At 35.8% G+C, this 14,167-nt stretch overlaps 1 protein-coding gene across 2 annotated transcripts in view; it reads left to right on the plus strand.

Annotated features, from left to right (window-relative positions):
• The window catches only part of AGPS (alkylglycerone phosphate synthase), a 168,070-nt gene that overhangs the window by 146,569 nt on the left and 7,334 nt on the right, over positions 1-14,167 (plus strand). The window lies entirely within an intron of this gene.

Here is a 14,167-nt window from a genome sequence, read left to right on the forward strand (position 1 = left end):
ATATTCTTACTTTAAAAAATATTCAGTTCAGTAAAATGCTAGGGAGAGACATGATATGAATAATATGAGAGTACTTGAGATTTCTTTAAAGTTTCTATGTCTTTGAAATAGCTGTTTACTGAGGTAGATAGTTAGGTTGCGGTAGTAGCCACGAGAAGCTTACTTTAACAAGCCTGCATAGAAATGGAGCCCAGCCAACCTTCTGAGGTCTCAGGGACCTCATGTAATCAGAGAATGGCACAGCTTGCCTGGGAGGTACTTGACCATTAGAGCAAATGTTTTTAAAGGATGATGGGGAAGAAAACCTACATAAATGTTTTTCAGCCACTATTGGAATGTAGCTGGTCATCAGTTTTACAATATATTGAAGAGCTGTTTGTTCTGCCCGCCCAAAGCTCAGCAAATTAATCAAGACAGGATATGAGAAAAATCTTTTTTCAAGGTTTTAATGCTGTCTTGTTATTACTTGGTGGTCATTTTGGTAAGTATCAAGTGTTGTCAGAATTTATCACGTCACCAACAAAAATTATTACCAATATGTCTATCTTTGTTACTAGCATGCTTATGAAAATAATGAGGCGACCCTTTAAAACTTAAACAATGGCTATTCAGTTATTAAAATGGTAATTTTTGAGGTTATCCACTTGTTCTATAGAATAGAAATTTGTTCTTAATATATCCCTCAATATAATTTGATGCCTAGGAAAATAGAAATGTGTAGATTTTTAAATAGCTTTTAGGAAACACAATGAGAATAACCACCTAATTTAAAAATTCAACTGCTCTTGACTCCTTATATCCTTTTTTTCCCCTGTTTAATTTTCATTCATAGCACTTATTATTATCTAATATGCTATATATTTGTACTTTTTAAAATTTTCTCTTCCTACTGAAAAGTGAGAATCCATGAGGACAGGAATTTTTGATTTGTTTGTTGCTATGTGGTAGCACCTAGAAGAGTGCTTAGCCCCAGTCAGCCCTCCATAGATTGATGCAGAATGAATGAAAGAATTCTGTTGGAAAAGGAGTGGACTGTGGAAGGTGTGTGTCCATATAATATTCTTACAGCCAGGTCTGGAAAAGATTGCTCATGTTGATGAATAAAATAGCTCCCAACATCATTGTGTCAGTTTAATCTTTTGCTATACTTTTCTCTTAACCCCCACAAATAAATTTTTAACTTAGCCAATAGCATTGAAGATAATATGCTCTTCTCTCCTTTTTCTATTTATTATCCTTTCATTTGATGATGGTTCTCATGAATGCTAGCATAACAAAAATGGAAAAGGGAGGGAAATGAATATGAGAAACCTCTCAAGTGGAATTAAAAGCTTCCAATTACTCTAAAAGTCCAAACCTAATTTTGGAAATTTGAATGAGGAGTTACTTAAAGATACTTAGGTTTTAGCGTCTTCCTTTAAAATTTTCAGAAAGCTATATACATTATTTTAAATAGTTTTTATTCTGTTTCAAAATGACACTGTATTAATATGCAAGGAACTTTAAAATATATATAAATATATCATGAATTATTCATTTGTTCTTTGTCTAAATTGATTACATGGGAGAGAGGAAGCAAAATGATTTAGCCATAATTACTTGTTTGAAGAAAAATTAAAATTTTCCCACCGTAGCCAACAAATTTGCCCTTTGGTATGTGTCAGCAGCCAACAGTGTACTTTTCTCTTTTAAAATGAAGAAATGTGGTTTCTGTGTTTATAATGGTAAATGATGGGGGAGAAGTGATTCTGCAAGAGCGTGAGAGCAGCTGAATCATATATATAACAAGGAACTAGAGGCTTAATTGTCTTTAGGTAGTTGTTTGTTAGATGAGCTGTTTCCTTAATTGTGAGATGATGTTCTCAGTTTACCCAATCTTTATACAGTGTCAGAAATTCTCTAGAAGTTGGAAATGACCAAATGACTGCATGCATTATAGAGGAAAACCAAACCAACAGTTTTTTCCTCGGCCAGTGACTCTGCTTCTTTAGAGTCTATGAGGAAATTCAGGTGCCTCCAATAATAGTGTCTGTTTTTAAGATGCAGAAAGTGTAATTTCGCAGAACTGCTGATTTTACTTATTCAGATATACCCCAGACACTGAGAGCTTCTTGGTAGGCTCTAACAGAGTCTGTGCAAACATACTTGAAATAATGTATTCATAAAGCTGTCATTACAGAAAAAAGGAAATATGCACAAATTTAAAATAATAGAATTAAACAACTGTAGTGCAAATCTATTTGAAACCTGGATTTCATTTGTGAGAGCTATGGTAATACTCCATTATAGTAATCAATTCACAGAAATAAAAGTTAATTAACAAATAGTTAGAAAATGTTAATTTATAAGATCATGTTTATTCAATTATTGATCACAAAGCAAATAATGTAAATAGCTTCTTCTCTTTTTTTTTTTTTTTTGATACCGAGTCTCACTTTATTGCCCAGGCTGGAGTGCAGTGGTGCCATCTCGGCTCACTGCAACTACTACCTCCCGGGTTCAAGTGATTCTCATGCCTCAGGCTCCCTAGTAGCTGGGATTACAGGCATGTACCACCATGTAAAAATACAAGAATTCTTGTATTTTTAGTAGAGACGGGATTTTACCATGTTGGCCAGGCTGATCTCGTACTCCTGACCTCAGATGATCCGCCCGTCTCGGCCTCCCAAAGTGCTTGTCATATTTTTTGATACAAAGTATGCTTAATACCTTTTAATGTTGTATAATCCGTTTTCCATATTATAAGTATTGCCCATCTACTAGGCAATACGGTTTCAAAGAATGGCAGTCTTTCCCGTGAAGTGCCTTATAGTCCAGTAGAATAAGATATTATACCATTTCAAAAGCTACTGATGAAAACTGATGGGATTATATTATTGCTACTTTAAGGTAAGAGTATGCCCTTTTCTTTGAAAAGCATTCAAAAGATGACTTTAATAAACATGTAAATGCTATAGATGCTGAAACAGTGAAGAGAAAGGGGATAGAATAAAGGAAAATAACTAACATTTATAAAGCTGTAAATATTTGCCTAGGTGTTCTGCATACTTAACCTCCTTTAATTCTGCTTAATGCAGTGGAATAGATATTATTCCTCTCTTTCACATGAAGATGCTAAGGTGCTGAATATAAAGTAACTGACCCAAAAATCAGTAATAATTGTTAGTGCCAGAATTTGAATTTGAATGCAAGTCTTCCTGCCTCAGTATCCTTGTCCTCTTAAATAAAAGCCTAAAATGTCTGGAATTAGTAAAATCTAAAAAGACTGAAAATGACAGGCTTTGAGAAGAGACGTAATTAATTTTTTAAAATGTATATGGATTGGGTGCAGGGGCTTACACCTGTAATCCCAGCACTTTGGGAGGCTGAGGCAGGTGGATTGCTTAAGCTCAGGAGTTCGAGACCAGTTTGGGCAACATAGCAAGACCCCATCTCCACAAAAAGTACAAAACTTAGCTGGGCATGGTAGCGTGTACCTGTAATCCCAGCTACTCAGGAGGCTGAGGTAGGAGGATTGCTTGACCCTGAGAGGTTGAGGTTGCAGTGAGCCGTGATTGCATCATTGCACTCCAGCCTGGGTGACAGAGCAAGTCCCTGTCTCAATAAATCAATAAAAGGAAAATAAATATTATATATTACTATTTTTCTTTTAAAATATAAAATCTGTTTCTTTAATGTTGACATTGAGTTAATTACTTGCCCTGCTTTAGATGAAACAGATGAACAGAAGTGAATTAAAATTTTAATTTCCTCATCATAGATATTTCTATTGTTTTCTCAGTTCTTTTCCATAAGTCAAATTTACTTTCTGGTTGCTTTTATACTTCCTGATTGTAGGTTCCTAACATGTCAACAGTATCAGGTAATAAAACAAATGGTAGTCATATCATGTTGCATTAAAGTTATGTGTATAAGTTATGTGCATTTTTCAGGTTCTAGGTTTATAGGCCTTCTTTAATTGAAGACTCCCAATTTGGTGAAATGATTTATTTTTAGAAATTATTGGCTTGAAGTTGAATCTAGCAAGGTTTGATGGCATATTAATTTATTTAGAGGTTTTGCCTCATTTAAATAGAAATCTTTTAGGGCTATCCTATTTCTTGTATTTTTATTTTCTATGTGGTCAAAATATGACTGCATGGAAACAGACTCTGAACTACCTGGTTTTCTCTAGTGCTTAGAAAAAGAAACTTGATAAGTCTGAATACAAAACATACTTTAGGTATGCTGATAGAATGAAGATGCTTTCCCTTTTCTAGTTTTTTCTCTTCTAAATTGCTAAATATTGGAGTCTTCCAGGGCTCAGCCCTCAAACCTTCATTTCTCTATGCTCACTCATTTATTTGGTGATTATCTCAGTTTCATAATTTAGAAGACCATCTATATGCTGATAACTCCCAGATACCAAAAGATATCACCTCTACACCACTACGCTAGTTCCATCACTATTTTCTACAGTAGCCTCCTAACTGGTCTTTCTTCCACTCTGCTCCTGTATTCTCATTTCTCTTGCTGCTTGATTAATCTGTTAAAAACATCAGTGGTTTCTTCTCACATTCAGAACAAAATGAAAACTCCTTATCATGTTTTCCATAATGGTTGAACTGGTTTACAATCCCACCAACAGTGTAAAAGTGTTCCTGTTTCTCCACATCCTCTCCAGCACCTGTTGTTTCCTGACTTTTTAATGATTGCCATTCTAACTGGTGTGAGATGGTATCTCATTGTGGTTTTGATTTGCATTTCTCTGACGGCCAGTGATGATGAGCATTTTTTCATGTGTCTGTTGGCTGTATGAATGTCTTCTTTTGAGAAATGTCTGTTCATATCCTTTGCCCCCTTTTTGATGGGGTTGTTTGTTTTTTTCTTGTAAATTTGTTTGAGTTCTTTGTAGGTTCTGGATATTAGCCCTTTGTCAGATGAGTAGATTGCAAAAATTTTCTCCCATTCTGTAGGTTGCCTGTTCACTCTGATGGTAGTTTCTTTTGCTGTGCAGAAGCTTTAGTTTAATGAGATCCCATTTGTCAATTTTGGCTTTTGCTGCCGTTGCTTTTGGTGTTTTAGACATGAAGTCTTTGCCCATGCCTATGTCCTTAATGGTACTACCTAGGTTTTCTTCTAGGGTTTTTACGGTATTAGGTCTAACATTTAAGTCTCTAATCCATCTTGAATTAATTTTCGTATAAGGAGTAAGGAAAGGATCCAGTTTCAGCTTTCTACTTATGGCTAGCCAATTTTCCCAGCAGCATTTATTTAATAGGGAATCCTTTCCCCATTTCTTGTTTTTGTCTGGTTTGTCAAAGATCAGATGGCTGTAGATGTGTGGTATTATTTCTGAGGACTCTGTTCAGTTCCTTTGGTCTGTATCTCTGTTTTGGTACCAGTACCATGCTGTTTTGGTTACTGTAGCCTTGTAGTATAGTTTGAAGTCAGGTAGCGTGATGCATCTAGAACTAGATGTACCATATGACCCAGCCATCCCATTACTGGGTATATACCCAAAGGATTATAAATCATGCTGCTATAAAGACACCTGCACATGTATGTTTATTGCGGCACTATTCACAATAGCAAAGACTTGGAATCAACCCAAATGTCCATCAGTGACAGACTGGATTAAGAAAATGTGGCACATATACACCATGGAATACTATGCAGCCATAAAAAAGGATGAGTTTGTGTCTTTTGTAGGGACATGGATGCAGCTAGAAACCATCATTCTTAGCAAACTATCGCAAGAACAGAAAACCAAACACCGCATGTTCTCACTCATAGGTGGGAACTGAACAATGCGATCACTTGGACTCGGGAAGGGGAACATCACACACCGGGGCCTATCATGGGGAGGGGGGAGGGGGGAGGGATTGCATTGGGAGTTATACCTGATGTAAATGACGAGTTGAGGGGTGCTGACGAGTTCATGGGTGCAGCACACCAACATGGCACAAGTATACATATGTAACAAACCTGCACGTTATGCACATGTACCCTAGAACTTAAAGTATAATAATAATAATAAATTAATTAATTAAAAAAAAAAAAAGAAAACTCCTTATCATGCCCTTCAAGGATATACATTGTATATCCTTCTCTCTGTCCTCATCTTTGATTACTTTGTACCTCTAGCAGCATTGGCCGCCTTGCTATTCCTCAGACCTACTAGTCCCTTTTCCCATTCAAGGCCTTTGCTGTTTGTTCCCTCTTTTTCTAATGTTCTTTTTTTTTTGTCCTCTCCTTCAGATGTTTGCACGGCTCACCTTCTACCATTGTTTAGGTCTCTAATAAAAATGTCACCGTCTTAGAAGGATCTTCCCTGTCCTCTTGTGTAGCTTCTGTATTCCCCATTTGAATTAAATTCATTGAGGTTAATGACTTTATCTTGTTTGTCACTGTATTTCTCACTCCCTATGGCTGCTCTACATAGTTCACCATCATAGATGCTCAATGAATATGTTAAATGAGTGAATAAGTGCATGCCCAAATAAATGCTCGCAGAATTTGAACAGTTTTGCAAATTCTCAAATAGCTCTGAATCTTGCATATTAATCCTTTTTTTTTTCTTTTTTTTTTTTTTTGAGACAGAGTTTCGTTCTTGTTGCCCAGGCTGGAGTGCAATGGCTGGATCTCGGCTCACTGCAACCTCTGCCTCCCGGGTTCAAGCTATTCTCCTGCCTCAGCCTCCTGAGCAGCTGGGATTACAGGCTCCCGCCACCACACCCAGCTAATTTTTTGTATTTTTAGTAGAGTCGGGGTTTCACCATGTTGGCCAGGCTGGTCTTGAACTCCTGACCTCAGGTGATCCCCCTGCCTTGGCCTCCCAAAGTGCTGGAATTACAGGCGTGTGCCACCACGCCCAGCCGCATATTATTCTTTTATATTAGAACAGCAGTAGTTGGCTGTGGCTCACACCTGCATTCCAAACACTTGGGGAGGCCCAGGCAGGAGGATTGCTTGAGCCCAGGAGTTTGAGACAGTCTGCGCAACATAGCAAGACTACAAAAACTAAAAAAAAAAAACTAGCTCACTCTGGTGGCACATGCCTATAGTCCTAACTACTTGGGAAGCTGGGGAAGGAAGATGGCTTGAGCCTTGGAGGTTAAGGTTGCGGTGAGCTGGCATCGCACCACTCCTCTCAGCATGGGTGATAGAGAGTAAGATCCTGTCTCTTAAAAAAAGAAAAAGAAAAAAGGCAATAGTCTCATAGTTAATGTAGCTTAACATTTGGTAACTGGCCTAAATATTGAATAGAGGGTCATATTTAGTCATAGAAAGGCTCAGCTTATTCTCTAATATTTCTGGGAAAGTATATTAGCAGAGTGAGTTATTCATTGGTGAAGTAGGGTAAAATAATGTGCGTTTTTCTGCAACTCCATACCACCAACCATTTAGTGTTCTTCCATAGATGCATTAAGTATGTAAGGTTTCATTCAAACCTTTTGTCTTAAAACCAATAAAAATTTGAGTAGCTGAACAACAGAGGGGAAAGAATGTAGGCTCTGGAATCAAATCTATATTGGATTCCTGGTTTTGCATTTAACTGTGTGACCTTAGGAAAATAATTTCTCTGACTTACACTTTCCTCACCTGCAAAATGGGAATAATGGTACCTGTCTCATATGTTTATTGTAAGACTTAACATGATAATGTATGTAAAACATCTAAATGCCTTACATTTAGTAGGTGCTTAAAAAACAATAGTTTTGTGCGTTTGTTTGTTTTTAATAATAGCAATAAACAGCACCAGGTGGCACTCTGTTGGCACTCTTGCCTTAACCATTAAAAAAAGGATTACAGTGTATTTGAGAAAGAGCCATACATTCAAGGGATATGATTCAACAATAGTTTTAAAACTTCATTTATAAACTACAGTTGATCTCACTCTATAGGAAAGTTTCTTACAATCAGCATGAAAGAAAAATAAATTTCCTTCACAGTATTGGCTATGAAATTTGCTATCGAAGAACGTTATTTTCATAATAGCTTTTCTGTTTATAGGTAATCATGTAATTTGTATATTTCAAATGCTTGCTGCTATTCAGTATAATTTCATAAAGCAGAAATCTTTTCAACATAAATTTTAAATAATGTTTTTAGTTGCCTTGCTAAACTTATTCAATACTAGAGCTTTTGAGAGATCACTTATTTTTATGTATAGAAAAGATTTTTCTTGATTTGCACCCTGAACTTAAAACTCAAGTTGAACTCATAGTAGCGTCTTTATTTACTGACCTTCAGGCAGTGTCATGACACTTTCGGTACCATTTTTGAGTTCCAGAGTAAAAGGGCCAGGGGTTGGGAGAATATTGATGCAATTTCTCTTGGAGGGTTTGGCCTGTAATTGTGATTAATAACAGTTGCTTTCATTATCTGGAAACAGACAGGCTGGTTTGTCTGCGTACAATCATGCTGTGATAAATGGAGCTATTTTAACTCTGGTTTTGTGTATCAGAGAAAACAGATGTAGTCTGGAACTGGAGGCTATAGGAAATATAAAGCCTACTTAACTTAATCTTCATAGTGCTTGTTTTTGTAACTGACGAGCTGGTCAGTTTAAATAGCAAAGTTTATGTCAGCCATGTATTTAATTTCAATTTATGACTTAAGTTTTTAAGTTGTTCATTTGCTAAAATTATATCTAAGTCCTTGTCAGGAAGTTAAAAACCTTGATTAAGTATAACCAGTCCTAGTTTAAATATTGATTTTTTTTTTTACCTAACCAAAATTATTCCATATTATAATTATAGGGCAGCTGCTGTTACCTTTTTTTCGTAGTCTTACCAGAATCTAATAGTATTAGAAACTTTAAAAGTAAAAGGAAACTACTCAAAGAAGCTGAGCAAAAAAAATCAGGTTTGGGGCCATTTGTTAATTTGTAGTGTGAAATAAAAGGCATATAGATTGGAAAGAAGGAAGTATAACTATCCCTATTTGTAGGTGCCATTATTGACTATATAGAAAATCCCAAAGAATGTACAAAAACAGAGTCAGCAAGATTTCAAGATACAAGATCACACACAAAAATCAGTTACATTTCTAAATACTAACAATAAACATATAGAAACCAAATCTAAAATATAATACCACTTATAGTTGTTCCAAAGAAAATGAAATAGGCATAAATCTAGCAAAATATATACAGAATTTGTATTCTGAAAATTACAGAATCTTGATGAAAGAAATCAAAGAAGGCCTAAATAAATGAAGAGACATACAGTATTCATAGTTTGGTAGAAAACTGTACATAGTAAAGCTGTCAGTTCTTTATAAATTGATCTATCTGGTTAGTGCATTTTCTATCAAAATTTCAGCAAGATGTTTAATAGATATAGAAAATGTTATTCTAAAAATTATATAGTAAGGAGAAGGAGCTAGACAGCTAAAACAAATCTGAGAAAATGAATAAAGTGAGAACAGTCAATCTACCTTATTTCAAGACTTATTATATAGTTACAGTAGTCAAGACTGTGCGTTATTGGAGGAGGACACATAGATCAGGGGAACAGAAAAGAGAACCCAGAAATAGAGCACACAAACATGCCAAGCTGAGTTTGACAAAAGTACAAAAGCAATCTAGTGGAGGAAGCATAGCTTTTTCAACAAATAGTACTGGAGGGAAGAAAAGAACTCTGACCTAAATCTCATACCTATACAAAAATTTAACTCAAAATGGATAATGAACTTAAAAGTAAAACAACACTATAAAACTTTTAGAAAAATGCATGGAATATCTTCAGGATCTAGAGCCGGGCAAAGAATTCTTAGACTGGACACTAAAAGTATAATTTATAAAAAATTGATAAACTGGATTTTATCAGAATTAGAAACATTTGCTCTGTGAAGGACTGTGTTAGGATGAAAAGATAGGTTATAGAGGAGGAGAAAATATGTGCAAACCCTATATCCAAGAAAAGACATATCTATTATGTATAAATAATTTTCAGAGCTCATTAGTAAAAAGCAAATACTTTAATTAGAAAATAGGCAAGAGACATGAAGAAAAATTTCACTGAAGAAGATATACAGATGGCACATAATCACATGAAAAGATGTTCAACATTGTTAGCTATTAGGGAAATGAAAGTTGAAGCCACAGGGGATATCACTACACACCTATCAGAATGGCTAAAATAAAAAAAAAAAAAAAATAGTGACAATATCAAATTCTGCCAATGATGCAGAGAAACTGAGTCACTCATACATTGCTCGGGGGAATGTAAAGTGGTACAGCCATTCTGGAAAACAGTTTGGCAGTTTCTTTTAAAACCAAACATGTAATCACCACTCAACCCAGCAAATGCACATTTGAGCATTTGTACCAGAGAAGTGAAAACTTACGTTCACATAAAAACATGAACATAAATATTCATAGCTGCTTTATTAATAATAGCATAATGGACCCAAACCGGAAACAGCCCAGATGTCCTTCAGCTGATGAATGGCTAAACATACTGTGGTACATCCATACCATTGAATACTACTCTGCAATAAATAAAAAAGAATGAACTATCAATACATGCAACAACTTGGAATAACTCTCCAGGGAATTATGTTAAGTGAATAAAAGCCATCCCCAAAGGTTACATACTGCATGGTTCTACTTCTGTGACATTTTTGAAATGACAAAATCTTAAAAGTAAAAAAAAAAAAAAGTGATTTCCAAAATTCGAGGCTGGAGAGGGTGTGACTGTAAACAGACAGCACAGGGATCCTTGTTATGATAGAACTGTTCTTGACTATATCAATGTCAATGTCTTATTCCTTTGATAGCTACCAGATGAGTTTAGCCTTTCCAACATTAAATCTTTATCATATTACCATAAGATAGAAAATTTGTTTTGCCTTTTAATTTTTTCAGTTTCTTTGGCCTTTTCTAACAAAACTTATATGTTGATTTTACTATTTTTCCATTGAAGCAATGTAGTTAGAGTGTAAGAACATACTGTGGAAACCAACTTAATCCATAATTTAACTCAACATTAAACTATTAATATTCCGGCTATAGCACAGGTTAAACAGATTTGACAGCTGACAGAGGAAATCTGTAGCAAGAAGGTACTGATCCCTGCTCGCCACCTCACCAACCGCCCACCCCTATGTGACTACAGGGGCCAAGCCCAAGACAAAAGGGCCAGGGACAACATTGTGTTTGCTGTCTCTTACCACATGCTATACCTTTAGTAGCTTCTAGCCTCAGGTGTATCACCAGGAGAGTGAATATAGGTGGCTTGAATAATATCACTTAGCTTCGGATCTCTAAAGAGGACTTTTTCTCTTTGACAATTTTATGTCTATAACTTATAAGTAATATGTTTGTTAGTCGGAGAATGCCTGTATTACATTATTACATTGTTACAGAATACTTTTTATAGTTGGTTTCATGTGATTAGCAAACAGTTAATCGTGGGAAGAGGTTGGGTGTCCCTCTAGCACTACTACGTAATCCAGCAGTAGTTTGGTCAGATTAAATTAAATATTGAAATACAAAGTCAATGCTCACATCACTCATATAAGCAACTAAGTCTAGATTTTCTTCTTAAAATCTGACCTATAGAATAGTGCTAAAGAGATATCCAGGATACTCAAACTAGAACTTTCAAAATATAGTTGTTATAATGGTCAGATGCTTTTTGCTTTGGCTGAAGTCTACTTCTGAGCTTCACCTTCAATAATCTTCTAAATGTATGGCCCATTTCATAATTTGTTCTTTTTAATAAGTCTATAATAAATCTTTTTGACTTATAATCAAATGTATGTTTCAAAAAATTAAAATTTAACTAGAGACTTCTGTGACCAGCAGACGCTGGATTTATCCCTTATAGGTTAGGACTGTTTGGTAGTTTCTGCTAAATCTTCAATCCCTTAAGCCTCAAAAGTAGTTCCAGATAATTTTTGGTGGCCAGATTGGCCTCCATGTCCACATTTTCCATTTACATCATTTTACCTCTCATACCTTGAGTACATGCCTGTTCATTCACTTATGCTGTTGATCATACCACAACTTCTTGCATTCTTTCTTGAATCTCTTAGCATCCAGGGGAATAGTGAGCCTATAATTTGAAAAACTATACTTGAAAGCTTCCATATTCTCTGTTCCAAAAGCAAAGTTTTAAAAATGTACTATGTGTTGTGGAAGAACACACACAACTTGTTTTATCCAGGCTCTATATATATTATTAGAAATTGAATTGTAAAAAAGTGAACTCCATTTTTAATTTAGGCCGACCCCCCCCCCCCCCGTCCCCACTTAGTTTTCTTTCTTTTCTTTTTTGTTTCTTTTTTTGTGTGTGTGAACTATGGGGCCTCACTCTGTCACCTGGGCTAGAATGCAGTAGCATGATCTTGACTCACTGCAGCCTCAAACTTCTGGGCTCAAGTTCTCTTGCCTCAATCTCCTGAGTAGCTGAGACTGCAGATGCATGCCACCACATCCAGCTTATTTTTTATTTTTTTTATTTTTATTTTTTTAGAGATGGGATCTCACTATGTTACCCAGGCTGGTCTTGAACTCCTGGGCTCAAATGGTCTTCCCACCTCAGCCTCCCAAAACATTGGGACTACAAGCATGAGTCACTGTGCCTGGCCTAGTTTTCTGTAATATTCAGTATTTGACCCATCTTTTTTATGTCTTATAAAATACATCTAAATACTTAAGTACTTAAGGAATCATATATTTAGAATAATAGAGAATTATGGAATGCAAGGTACTTACCTTGTTTTCAGAGATGGTGATCTTGGCTTTTTGTAGCTCTGGTGTTGACTCTTAGGCTAGATTTATACTTCTAGAGCATCAGAAGTCAAAGGAATATGTTGGGTCAGTAGCTATGAATACCCCACATCAGATGATTCAGGTCTAAAAAAGAAGAATAGGCTTTATGTGGTATGTGTACACATGCCTTTCAGTAGATAACTATCCCATAAAGGTACACTGAAATAGTTTTAGGCCACCTGTTATTTGCTGTCTTTAGGCATTCATTTTCCCTTCCTTTAATATGGCATGCCACATAAGGGACAGAGTATAATTTCTTCCCTTTCTGAAAATGAGTTTTACAGGTGCTTAATAAGGAACTGCTGTATAGTTGTATACCCGTGTATGTTACATGGATATAGATCAGTATAGTCAGCTAATTTCCGAATGCCTAGCAGTATAACTAAGAATTGTACAAAGGGCATTATTAGTGGTGGTGTTTAGCTCTGGAATAAAAATCTTGTACTTTGAAGTGTGTTTCTTCAAGATTAGGGCCTGTGGTGTTTGTTGTTTTATTGATCCATGTGAGGTAGCTACATAAGGTGCTCCAGAATCTCAAGAAGACTCCAATAATTGTCTTGTTGTTAAGGCATATTGAACGTTTTTGTTTGTGTTTTCTGTCTGTGTACGTATCCTGTGAAGTAGTTGACTTAAACTGTTAAACAAAGCCAAAGATTTCTAGTACCTTTAATTGCGTAAACCAAGGTGTCTGACCGCATTTCAAATTCTGTTATCAGTGGCAGAAGAAGCGCCAGACCTCTGCCATGAAGGGGTTAAATGCTCTTATCAAATGTGTTTATGAGGGGCCACAGCTTTGTTGGCTGTACTGGCCACTTTTTTTTTTTTTTTTTTTTACTTTCTACTTCACTAATCAAATGTATATTAGATTGATTATTGTAAAAGTGTAAACCATAGAAAATTTGACAAGATAGATGTGTAAATTATCCTTCTGACAGAACTAATGATGCACTCCAAGCACCTTCTGCTTTCCAGCGCTTGGTGAGTGACTTCATTAAATATGCAATGGCTGTTGGGTGGCTTCTCAGACGATGGTTCAGTTCCTTGTGGAATTGCATTATTACGTATAAAACCAGGCAGACAAGCTAGCTGTTGGGCATCCTGCTGAGGTTCTAATGTGCTCCATCTTGTTGGAGCAGTTGTTTGCAGTCTTTTCAGGACAATTACATCCATAACCACAGGATACATTCAGTGAAACTATATTACAGATAACAGTGGAGACTGGCATTCACTGCTTGTCACCCCTCTGTCTTCAGCCTCAGTGTGGGCAGCTTATAATAATATAGTAATGCCACTTTTACCATTCACAGAGTAGTTTTTTTTTTTTTTTTTAATCCTGTGGAGCAAATCTGGAAAAAACTGATTTTTAACTTTTTAAATAAGTGCTTAAAATCATAGAATATT

This window comes from Theropithecus gelada, chromosome 12, assembly GCF_003255815.1.
Source record: "Theropithecus gelada isolate Dixy chromosome 12, Tgel_1.0, whole genome shotgun sequence".
Taxonomy (NCBI): Eukaryota; Metazoa; Chordata; class Mammalia; order Primates; family Cercopithecidae; genus Theropithecus; species Theropithecus gelada.